Consider the following 13382-nt stretch of genomic DNA (forward strand, 5'->3'; position numbering starts at 1 on the left):
GACCTGAGTTATAGGGAAATATAGGGACTTTATTTCCGAGAATGTTGAAGATTGGGGGGGGGGGGCGGTATTGATAGAGGTATGTAAAATTACGGTATAGATAGGGTTAATGCTAACAGGCTTTTTCCACTGAGGTTGGTTGGGTTGTAACCAGAGGTCATGGGCTAAGGGTGAAAGATGAAAAGTTTAAGGAGACCATGAGGGTAAGGGACGAGCTGCCAGTGGATAGGCACATGGATGGGAGGGCTTTGGAGGACTATGGTCTGGGTGCAGGTCGAGGGGAGTAGACGGATTAATGGCTTGGCATGGATGAGATGGGCCGAAGGGCCTGTTTCTATGGCTCTGCAGTATGAGCCTGTAATTTCATACGCCTCAATCAGACCCCCTCCACTCCTCCATGGAAAATAACCTCAGTCTCTCCGGCCTCTCCTGACCCAGGCCCAGTCCGGGTGAATCTCCTCTGCCGTCGCCTCCTTCCTGTTGGGCGGCGACCAGAACCGAGCGCCTTCTCCCCTTCTGCTGCTGCCTTCAGGAATCCCGGACTGAGGCCCGTCAGCTCCTCAGAGCTCCCTGCCGTTCGCGTGGTACGCCCGACACCCGATAGATGTCCCAGAATGCGTCACCCAACTCTTCTCAGGACTAAAATCCATCGAATGATCGGTGTCAGCTTGTGATCAACATCTGCGGTCGGATGTTGGACTGATAGAGAGTGGACAAAAGCCCCCCCTGGCCTCACAGGTCAGTGATTTCTCAGTGGGTCCCAGGGTTGGAGTTCTGCGCGGGCTTGAAGAACAAGCTGCGGTCACCCCCCACCCCTCTACTGGGTTTGCGAATAAGGCCTACTGTTCGGGGTCCTGTCATCGGAGAGTTCAAGGACTGGTGTTCGGTGATCCCTGTGTCCTGGGGTAGATGCCGAGGTCTGAATCGGAGGTACGGAGGTCGAGGCGATACCTGGTGCGTGCAGGCTCGAGTCCGCCGCAAGAGGCTGGGGGCCTGTCCTGGGGTTGAACGACAGTACGTGTGCGGGGGCCTATTTTTGTTTGTTCTGTGCCGTCCTGCCGAGCATTGTGGGTGGCGACACTCATCGGCTGACCCCCGCCCGTTCTCGGGTGTGCTGGCTGCCGCTGCAAATGACTTATTTCATTGTCTGTTTCAATGTACATGTGACAAATAAACATTAATCTTGAATCTTGATTTATTTATTGAAATACAGTGCAGAACAGGCCCCACAGCCCTCAAATGAACCCTAGCCCAATCACGGGACGGTTTACAATGACCGATCAATTAACCTACCAACCAGTCGGTCTTTGAACTGTGGGAGGAGACCTACGCAGTCATTGGGGGGGGGGGGGGGGACATACAAACTCCTCGCAGTCAGCGTCGGGAATTGAACCCGGGTCGCCTGTAAAGCATCGTGTTAAACGCTACGCTACCTTGCCGTCCCAGCTTGATCTTGAGTTAAAACTACCCTCCTCACTATCGGAGTAACACGCACACCACACGATGCTGGAGGAACTCAGCAGGCCAGTCAGTGTCCGTGGGGAAGAATAAACGGTAGCGGTCCTGGGCTCGTCTCTACCGACGTCAAACTATGTGTCGTCCGTCACCTTCCTGGCCCATTCCTGTCCAAGTTTGGCCGTGTAAAACTTTGAGCAACTTCTACAGGTGCTCTGTGGAGGGCATCCCGACTGGCCTGATATGGGAGCACTAGCGCCCAAGAACCGAGACACCTGCAGAAGGGAATGAATGTATCCCAGTCCAAGGCAGGAAAATCCCTCCCGACCATTGAGCACATCTACAAGAAAGCAGCGTCCATCGTAAAGGACCCCCACCATCCAGGCCGTGCACCACTGTCTGTGGGTCGGAAGTACAGGAGCTTCACCTCGACACCACCAGGTTATCACCCATTGACCATCAGGTCCCACACCACCAGGTTCAGGGACAGTTATCACCCCTCGACCGTCAGGTCCCACACAACCAGGTTCAGGGACAGTTATCACCCCTCAACCGTCAGGTCCCACACCACCAGGTTTGGGGAACCCTCAACCATCAGGTCCCACACCACCAGGTTCAGGGACAGTTATCACCCCTCAACCATCAGGTCCCACACCACCAGGTTCAGGGACAGTTATCACACCTCAACCGTCAGGTCCCACACCACCAGGTTCAGGGACAGTTATCACTCCTCAACCGTCAGGTCCCACACCACCAGGTTCAGGGACAGTTATCACCCTCAACCATCAGGTCCCACACCACCAGGTTCAGGGACAGTTACCATCCCTCAACCATCAGGTCCCACACCACCAGGTTCAGGAAATGTTATCACACCTCAACCATCAGGTCCCACACCACCAGGTTCAGGGACAGTTATCACCCCTCAACCATCAGGTCCCACACCACCAGGTTCAGGGACAGTTATCACCCCTCGACCGTCAGGTCTCACACCGCCAGATTCAGTGACAGTTATCACCCCTCAACCATCAGGACCCACACCACCAGGTTTGGGGAACCCTCAACCGTCAGGTCCCACACCACCAGGTTCAGGGACAGTTATCACCCTCAACCATCAGGTCCCACACCACCAGGTTCAGGGACAGTTATCACCCCTCAACCATCAGGTCCCACACCACCAGGTTCAGGGACAGTTATCACCCCTCAACGGTCAGGTCCCAGACCACCAGGTTCAGGAACTGTTATCACCCCTCAACCATCAGGTCCCACACCACCAGGTTCAGGGACAGTTATCACCCCTCAACCATCAGGTCCCACACCACCAGGTTCAGGGACAGTTATCACCCCTCGACCGTCAGGTCCCACACCACCAGGTTCAGGGACAGTTATCACCCCTCGACCGTCAGGTCTCACACCGCCAGATTCAGGGACAGTTATCACCCCTCAACCATCAGGACCCACACCACCAGGTTTGGGGAACCCTCAACCATCAGGTCCCACACCACCAGGTTCAGGGACAGTTATCACCCCTCAACCATCAGGTCCCACACCACCAGGTTCAGGGACAGTTATCACCCCTCAACCATCAGGTCCCACACCACCAGGTTCAGGGACAGTTATCACCCCTCGACCGTCAGGTCTCACACCGCCAGATTCAGTGACAGTTATCACCCCTCAACCATCAGGACCCACACCACCAGGTTTGGGGAACCCTCAACCGTCAGGTCCCACACCACCAGGTTCAGGGACAGTTATCACCCTCAACCATCAGGTCCCACACCACCAGGTTCAGGGACAGTTATCACCCCTCAACCATCAGGTCCCACACCACCAGGTTCAGGGACAGTTATCACTCCTCAACCGTCAGGTCCCACACCACCAGGTTCAGGGACAGTTATCACCCTCAACCATCAGGTCCCACACCACCAGGTTTGGGGAACCCTCAACCGTCAGGTCCCACACCACCAGGTTCAGGGACAGTTATCACCCTCAACCATCAGGTCCCACACCACCAGGTTCAGGGACAGTTATCACCCCTCAACCATCAGGTCCCACACCACCAGGTTCAGGGACAGTTATCACCCCTCAACCATCAGGTCCCACACCACCAGGTTCAGGGACAGTTATCACCCCTCGACCGTCAGGTCTCACACCGCCAGATTCAGTGACAGTTATCACCCCTCAACCATCAGGACCCACACCACCAGGTTTGGGGAACCCTCAACCGTCAGGTCCCACACCACCAGGTTCAGGGACAGTTATCACCCTCAACCATCAGGTCCCACACCACCAGGTTCAGGGACAGTTATCACCCCTCAACCATCAGGTCCCACACCACCAGGTTCAGGGACAGTTATCACCCCTCAACCGTCAGGTCCCAGACCACCAGGTTCAGGAACTGTTATCACCCCTCAACCATCAGGTCCCACACCACCAGGTTCAGGGACAGTTATCACCCCTCAACCATCAGGTCCCACACCACCAGGTTCAGGGACAGTTATCACCCCTCGACCGTCAGGTCCCACACCACCAGGTTCAGGGACAGTTATCACCCCTCGACCGTCAGGTCTCACACCGCCAGATTCAGGGACAGTTATCACCCCTCAACCATCAGGACCCACACCACCAGGTTTGGGGAACCCTCAACCATCAGGTCCCACACCACCAGGTTCAGGGACAGTTATCACCCCTCAACCATCAGGTCCCACACCACCAGGTTCAGGGACAGTTATCACCCCTCAACCATCAGGTCCCACACCACCAGGTTCAGGGACAGTTATCACCCCTCGACCGTCAGGTCTCACACCGCCAGATTCAGTGACAGTTATCACCCCTCAACCATCAGGACCCACACCACCAGGTTTGGGGAACCCTCAACCGTCAGGTCCCACACCACCAGGTTCAGGGACAGTTATCACCCTCAACCATCAGGTCCCACACCACCAGGTTCAGGGACAGTTATCACCCCTCAACCATCAGGTCCCACACCACCAGGTTCAGGGACAGTTATCACCCCTCAACCGTCAGGTCCCAGACCACCAGGTTCAGGAACTGTTATCACCCCTCAACCATCAGGTCCCACACCACCAGGTTCAGGGACAGTTATCACCCCTCAACCATCAGGTCCCACACCACCAGGTTCAGGGACAGTTATCACCCCTCGACCGTCAGGTCCCACACCACCAGGTTCAGGGACAGTTATCACCCCTCGACCGTCAGGTCTCACACCGCCAGATTCAGGGACAGTTATCACCCCTCAACCATCAGGACCCACACCACCAGGTTTGGGGAACCCTCAACCATCAGGTCCCACACCACCAGGTTCAGGGACAGTTATCACCCCTCAACCATCAGGTCCCACACCACCAGGTTCAGGGACAGTTATCACCGCTCAACCATCAGGTCCCACACCACCAGGTTCAGGGACAGTTATCACCCCTCAACCATCAGGTCCCACACCACCAGGTTCAGGGACAGTTATCACACCTCAACCGTCAGGTCCCACACCACCAGGTTCAGGGACAGTTATCACTCCTCAACCGTCAGGTCCCACACCACCAGGTTCAGGGACAGTTATCACCCTCAACCATCAGGTCCCACACCACCAGGTTCAGGGACAGTTACCATCCCTCAACCATCAGGTCCCACACCACCAGGTTCAGGGACAGTTATCACCCCTCGATCATCAGGTCCCACACCACCAGGTTCAGGAACAGTTATCACCCCTCAACTGTCAGGTCCCACACCACCAGGTTCAGGGACAGTTATCACCCCTCGACCATCAGGTTCCACACCACCAGGTTCAGGGACAGTTATCACCCCTCGACCATCAGGTCCCACACCACCAGGTTCAGGGACAGTTATCACCCCTCGACCATGAGGTCCCACACCGCCAGGTTCAGGGACAGTTATCACCCCTTGACTATGAGGTCCCACACCACCAGGTTCAGGGACAGTTATCACCCCTCCACCATCAGGTCCCACACCACCAGGTTCAGGGACAGTTATCACCCCTCAACCGTCAGGTCCCACAACACCAGGTTCAGGGTCAGTTATCACTCCTCAACCGTCAGGTCCCACACCACTAGGTTCAGGGACAGTTATCACCCCTCAACCATCAGGTCCCACACCACCAGGTTCAGGGACAGTTATCACCCCTCAACCGTCAGGTCCCACACCACCAGGTTCAGGGTCAGTTATCACTCCTCAACCATCAGGTCCCACACCACCAGGTTCAGGGACAGTTATCACCCCTCAACCATGAGGTCCCACACCGCCAGGTTCAGGGACAGTTATCACCCCTTGACCATGAGGTCCCACACCACCAGGTTCAGGGACAGTTATCACCCCTCAACCATCGGGTCCCACACCGCCAGGTTCAGGGACAGTTATCACCCCTCAACCATCAGGTCCCACACCACCAGGTTTGGGGACCCCTCAACCATCAGGTCCCACACAACCAGGTTCAGGGACAGTTATCACCCCTCAACCGTCAGGTCCCACACCACCAGGTTTGGGGAACCCTCAACCATCAGGTCCCACACCACCAGGTTCAGGGACAGTTATCACCCCTCAACCATCAGGTCCCACACCACCAGGTTCAGGGACAGTTATCACACCTCAACCGTCAGGTCCCACACCACCAGGTTCAGGGACAGTTATCACTCCTCAACCGTCAGGTCCCACACCACCAGGTTCAGGGACAGTTATCACCCTCAACCATCAGGTCCCACACCACCAGGTTCAGGGACAGTTACCATCCCTCAACCATCAGGTCCCACACCACCAGGTTCAGGAAATGTTATCACCCCTCAACCATCAGGTCCCACACCACCAGGTTCAGGGACAGTTATCACCCCTCAACCATCAGGTCCCCCACCACCAGGTTCAGAGACAGTTATCACACCTCAACCGTCAGGTCCCACACCACCAGGTTCAGGGACAGTTATCACCCCTCAACCATCAGGTCCCACACCACCAGGTTCAGGGACAGTTATCACCCCTCAACCATCAGGTCCCACACCACCAGGTTCAGGGACAGTTATCACCCCTCAACCATCAGGTCCCACACCACCAGGTTCAGGGACAGTTATCACCCCTCAACCATCAGGTCCCACACCACCAGGTTCAGGGACAGTTATCACCCCTCGACCGTCAGGTCTCACACCGCCAGATTCAGGGACAGTTATCACCCCTCAACCATCAGGACCCACACCACCAGGTTTGGGGAACCCTCAACCATCAGGTCCCACACCACCAGGTTCAGGGACAGTTATCACCCCTCAACCATCAGGTCCCACACCACCAGGTTCAGGGACAGTTATCACCCCTCAACCATCAGGTCCCACACCACCAGGTTCAGGGACAGTTATCACCCCTCAACCATCAGGTCCCACACCACCAGGTTCAGGGACAGTTATCACCCCTCGACCGTCAGGTCTCACACCGCCAGATTCAGGGACAGTTATCACCCCTCAACCATCAGGACCCACACCACCAGGTTTGGGGAACCCTCAACCATCAGGTCCCACACCACCAGGTTCAGGGACAGTTATCACCCCTCAACCATCAGGTCCCACACCACCAGGTTCAGGGACAGTTATCACCCCTCAACCATCAGGTCCCACACCACCAGGTTCAGGGACAGTTATCACCCCTCAACCATCAGGTCCCACACCACCAGGTTCAGGGACAGTTATCACACCTCAACCGTCAGGTCCCACACCACCAGGTTCAGGGACAGTTATCACTCCTCAACCGTCAGGTCCCACACCACCAGGTTCAGGGACAGTTATCACCCTCAACCATCAGGTCCCACACCACCAGGTTCAGGGACAGTTACCATCCCTCAACCATCAGGTCCCACACCACCAGGTTCAGGGACAGTTATCACCCCTCGATCATCAGGTCCCACACCACCAGGTTCAGGAACAGTTATCACCCCTCAACTGTCAGGTCCCACACCACCAGGTTCAGGGACAGTTATCACCCCTCGACCATCAGGTTCCACACCACCAGGTTCAGGGACAGTTATCACCCCTCGACCATCAGGTCCCACACCACCAGGTTCAGGGACAGTTATCACCCCTCGACCATGAGGTCCCACACCGCCAGGTTCAGGGACAGTTATCACCCCTTGACTATGAGGTCCCACACCACCAGGTTCAGGGACAGTTATCACCCCTCCACCATCAGGTCCCACACCACCAGGTTCAGGGACAGTTATCACCCCTCAACCGTCAGGTCCCACAACACCAGGTTCAGGGTCAGTTATCACTCCTCAACCGTCAGGTCCCACACCACTAGGTTCAGGGACAGTTATCACCCCTCAACCATCAGGTCCCACACCACCAGGTTCAGGGACAGTTATCACCCCTCAACCGTCAGGTCCCACACCACCAGGTTCAGGGTCAGTTATCACTCCTCAACCATCAGGTCCCACACCACCAGGTTCAGGGACAGTTATCACCCCTCAACCATGAGGTCCCACACCGCCAGGTTCAGGGACAGTTATCACCCCTTGACCATGAGGTCCCACACCACCAGGTTCAGGGACAGTTATCACCCCTCAACCATCGGGTCCCACACCGCCAGGTTCAGGGACAGTTATCACCCCTCAACCATCAGGTCCCACACCACCAGGTTTGGGGACCCCTCAACCATCAGGTCCCACACAACCAGGTTCAGGGACAGTTATCACCCCTCAACCGTCAGGTCCCACACCACCAGGTTCAGGGTCAGTTATCACTCCTCAACCGTCAGGTCCCACACCACCAGGTTCAGGGACAGTTATCACACCTCAACCGTCAGGTCCCACACCACCAGGTTCAAGGACAGTTATCACCCCTCAACCATCAGGTCCCCCACCACCAGGTTCAGAGACAGTTATCACCCCTCGACCATCAGGTCCCACATCACCAGGTTCAAGGACAGTTATCACCCCTCAACCATCAGGTCCCCCACCACCAGGTTCAGAGACAGTTATCACACCTCAACCGTCAGGTCCCACACCACCAGGTTCAGGGACAGTTATCACTCCTCAACCGTCAGGTCCCACACCACCAGGTTCAGGGACAGTTATCACCCTCAACCATCAGGTCCCACACCACCAGGTTCAGGGACAGTTACCATCCCTCAACCATCAGGTCCCACACCACCAGGTTCAGGGACAGTTATCACCCCTCGATCATCAGGTCCCACACCACCAGGTTCAGGAACAGTTATCACCCCTCAACTGTCAGGTCCCACACCACCAGGTTCAGGGACAGTTATCACCCCTCGACCATCAGGTTCCACACCACCAGGTTCAGGGACAGTTATCACCCCTCGACCATCAGGTCCCTCACCACCAGGTTCAGGGACAGTTATCACCCCTCGACCATGAGGTCCCACACCGCCAGGTTCAGGGACAGTTATCACCCCTCGACCATGAGGTCCTACACCACCAGGTTCAGGGTCAGTTATCACTCCTCAACCGTCAGGTCCCACACCACCAGGTTCAGGGACAGTTATCACACCTCAACCGTCAGGTCCCACACCACCAGGTTCAAGGACAGTTATCACCCCTCAACCATCAGGTCCCCCACCACCAGGTTCAGAGACAGTTATCACCCCTCGACCATCAGGTCCCACACCACCAGGTTCAAGGACAGTTATCACCCCTCAACCATCAGGTCCCCCACCACCAGGTTCAGGGACAGTTATCACCCCTCAACCATCAGGTCCCACACCACCAGGTTTGGGGACCCCTCAACCATCAGGTCCCACACCACCAGGTTCAGGGACAGTTATCACCCCTCAACCGTCAGGTCCCACACCACCAGGTTCAGGGTCAGTTATCACTCCTCAACCGTCAGGTCCCACACCAACAGGTTCAGGGACAGTTATCACACCTCAACCGTCAGGTCCCACACCACCAGGTTCAAGGACAGTTATCACCCCTCAACCATCAGGTCCCCCACCACCAGGTTCAGAGACAGTTATCACCCCTCGACCATCAGGTCCCACATCACCAGGTTCAAGGACAGTTATCACCCCTCAACCATCAGGTCCCCCACCACCAGGTTCAGAGACAGTTATCACACCTCAACCGTCAGGTCCCACACCACCAGGTTCAGGGACAGTTACCATCCCTCAACCATCAGGTCCCCCACCACCAGGTTCAGAGACAGTTATCACCCCTCGACCATCAGGTCCCACATCACCAGGTTCAAGGACAGTTATCACCCCTCAACCATCAGGTCCCCCACCACCAGGTTCAGAGACAGTTATCACACCTCAACCGTCAGGTCCCACACCACCAGGTTCAGGGACAGTTATCACCCCTCAACCATCAGGTCCCCCACCACCAGGTTCAGGGACAGTTATCACCCCTCAACCATCAGGTCCCACACCACCAGGTTTGGGGACCCCTCAACCATCAGGTCCCACACCACCAGGTTCAGGGACAGTTATCACCCCTCAACCGTCAGGTCCCACACCACCAGGTTCAGGGTCAGTTATCACTCCTCAACCGTCAGGTCCCACACCAACAGGTTTGGGGACCCCTCAACCATCAGGTCCCACACAACCAGGTTCAGGGACAGTTATCACCCCTCAACCGTCAGGTCCCACACCACCAGGTTTGGGGAACCCTCAACCATCAGGTCCCACACCACCAGGTTCAGGGACAGTTATCACCCCTCAACCATCAGGTCCCACACCACCAGGTTCAGGGACAGTTATCACACCTCAACCGTCAGGTCCCACACCACCAGGTTCAGGGACAGTTATCACTCCTCAACCGTCAGGTCCCACACCACCAGGTTCAGGGACAGTTATCACCCTCAACCATCAGGTCCCACACCACCAGGTTCAGGGACAGTTACCATCCCTCAACCATCAGGTCCCACACCACCAGGTTCAGGAAATGTTATCACCCCTCAACCATCAGGTCCCACACCACCAGGTTCAGGGACAGTTATCACCCCTCAACCATCAGGTCCCCCACCACCAGGTTCAGAGACAGTTATCACACCTCAACCGTCAGGTCCCACACCACCAGGTTCAGGGACAGTTATCACCCCTCAACCATCAGGTCCCACACCACCAGGTTCAGGGACAGTTATCACCCCTCAACCATCAGGTCCCACACCACCAGGTTCAGGGACAGTTATCACCCCTCAACCATCAGGTCCCACACCACCAGGTTCAGGGACAGTTATCACCCCTCAACCATCAGGTCCCACACCACCAGGTTCAGGGACAGTTATCACCCCTCGACCGTCAGGTCTCACACCGCCAGATTCAGGGACAGTTATCACCCCTCAACCATCAGGACCCACACCACCAGGTTTGGGGAACCCTCAACCATCAGGTCCCACACCACCAGGTTCAGGGACAGTTATCACCCCTCAACCATCAGGTCCCACACCACCAGGTTCAGGGACAGTTATCACCCCTCAACCATCAGGTCCCACACCACCAGGTTCAGGGACAGTTATCACCCCTCAACCATCAGGTCCCACACCACCAGGTTCAGGGACAGTTATCACCCCTCGACCGTCAGGTCTCACACCGCCAGATTCAGGGACAGTTATCACCCCTCAACCATCAGGACCCACACCACCAGGTTTGGGGAACCCTCAACCATCAGGTCCCACACCACCAGGTTCAGGGACAGTTATCACCCCTCAACCATCAGGTCCCACACCACCAGGTTCAGGGACAGTTATCACCCCTCAACCATCAGGTCCCACACCACCAGGTTCAGGGACAGTTATCACCCCTCAACCATCAGGTCCCACACCACCAGGTTCAGGGACAGTTATCACACCTCAACCGTCAGGTCCCACACCACCAGGTTCAGGGACAGTTATCACTCCTCAACCGTCAGGTCCCACACCACCAGGTTCAGGGACAGTTATCACCCTCAACCATCAGGTCCCACACCACCAGGTTCAGGGACAGTTACCATCCCTCAACCATCAGGTCCCACACAACCAGGTTCAGGGACAGTTATCACCCCTCGATCATCAGGTCCCACACCACCAGGTTCAGGAACAGTTATCACCCCTCAACTGTCAGGTCCCACACCACCAGGTTCAGGGACAGTTATCACCCCTCGACCATCAGGTTCCACACCACCAGGTTCAGGGACAGTTATCACCCCTCGACCATCAGGTCCCACACCACCAGGTTCAGGGACAGTTATCACCCCTCGACCATGAGGTCCCACACCGCCAGGTTCAGGGACAGTTATCACCCCTTGACTATGAGGTCCCACACCACCAGGTTCAGGGACAGTTATCACCCCTCCACCATCAGGTCCCACACCACCAGGTTCAGGGACAGTTATCACCCCTCAACCGTCAGGTCCCACAACACCAGGTTCAGGGTCAGTTATCACTCCTCAACCGTCAGGTCCCACACCACTAGGTTCAGGGACAGTTATCACCCCTCAACCATCAGGTCCCACACCACCAGGTTCAGGGACAGTTATCACCCCTCAACCGTCAGGTCCCACACCACCAGGTTCAGGGTCAGTTATCACTCCTCAACCATCAGGTCCCACACCACCAGGTTCAGGGACAGTTATCACCCCTCAACCATGAGGTCCCACACCGCCAGGTTCAGGGACAGTTATCACCCCTTGACCATGAGGTCCCACACCACCAGGTTCAGGGACAGTTATCACCCCTCAACCATCGGGTCCCACACCGCCAGGTTCAGGGACAGTTATCACCCCTCAACCATCAGGTCCCACACCACCAGGTTTGGGGACCCCTCAACCATCAGGTCCCACACAACCAGGTTCAGGGACAGTTATCACCCCTCAACCGTCAGGTCCCACACCACCAGGTTCAGGGTCAGTTATCACTCCTCAACCGTCAGGTCCCACACCACCAGGTTCAGGGACAGTTATCACACCTCAACCGTCAGGTCCCACACCACCAGGTTCAAGGACAGTTATCACCCCTCAACCATCAGGTCCCCCACCACCAGGTTCAGAGACAGTTATCACCCCTCGACCATCAGGTCCCACATCACCAGGTTCAAGGACAGTTATCACCCCTCAACCATCAGGTCCCCCACCACCAGGTTCAGAGACAGTTATCACACCTCAACCGTCAGGTCCCACACCACCAGGTTCAGGGACAGTTATCACTCCTCAACCGTCAGGTCCCACACCACCAGGTTCAGGGACAGTTATCACCCTCAACCATCAGGTCCCACACCACCAGGTTCAGGGACAGTTATCACCCCTCGATCATCAGGTCCCACACCACCAGGTTCAGGAACAGTTATCACCCCTCAACTGTCAGGTCCCACACCACCAGGTTCAGGGACAGTTATCACCCCTCGACCATCAGGTTCCACACCACCAGGTTCAGGGACAGTTATCACCCCTCGACCATCAGGTCCCTCACCACCAGGTTCAGGGACAGTTATCACCCCTCGACCATGAGGTCCCACACCGCCAGGTTCAGGGACAGTTATCACCCCTCGACCATGAGGTCCCACACCACCAGGTTCAGGGTCAGTTATCACTCCTCAACCGTCAGGTCCCACACCACCAGGTTCAGGGACAGTTATCACACCTCAACCGTCAGGTCCCACACCACCAGGTTCAAGGACAGTTATCACCCCTCAACCATCAGGTCCCCCACCACCAGGTTCAGAGACAGTTATCACCCCTCGACCATCAGGTCCCACACCACCAGGTTCAAGGACAGTTATCACCCCTCAACCATCAGGTCCCCCACCACCAGGTTCAGGGACAGTTATCACCCCTCAACCATCAGGTCCCACACCACCAGGTTTGGGGACCCCTCAACCATCAGGTCCCACACCACCAGGTTCAGGGACAGTTATCACCCCTCAACCGTCAGGTCCCACACCACCAGGTTCAGGGTCAGTTATCACTCCTCAACCGTCAGGTCCCACACCAA

The sequence above is a fragment of the Hypanus sabinus genome, chromosome 31, assembly GCF_030144855.1.
Source record: "Hypanus sabinus isolate sHypSab1 chromosome 31, sHypSab1.hap1, whole genome shotgun sequence".
Taxonomy (NCBI): domain Eukaryota; kingdom Metazoa; phylum Chordata; class Chondrichthyes; order Myliobatiformes; family Dasyatidae; genus Hypanus; species Hypanus sabinus.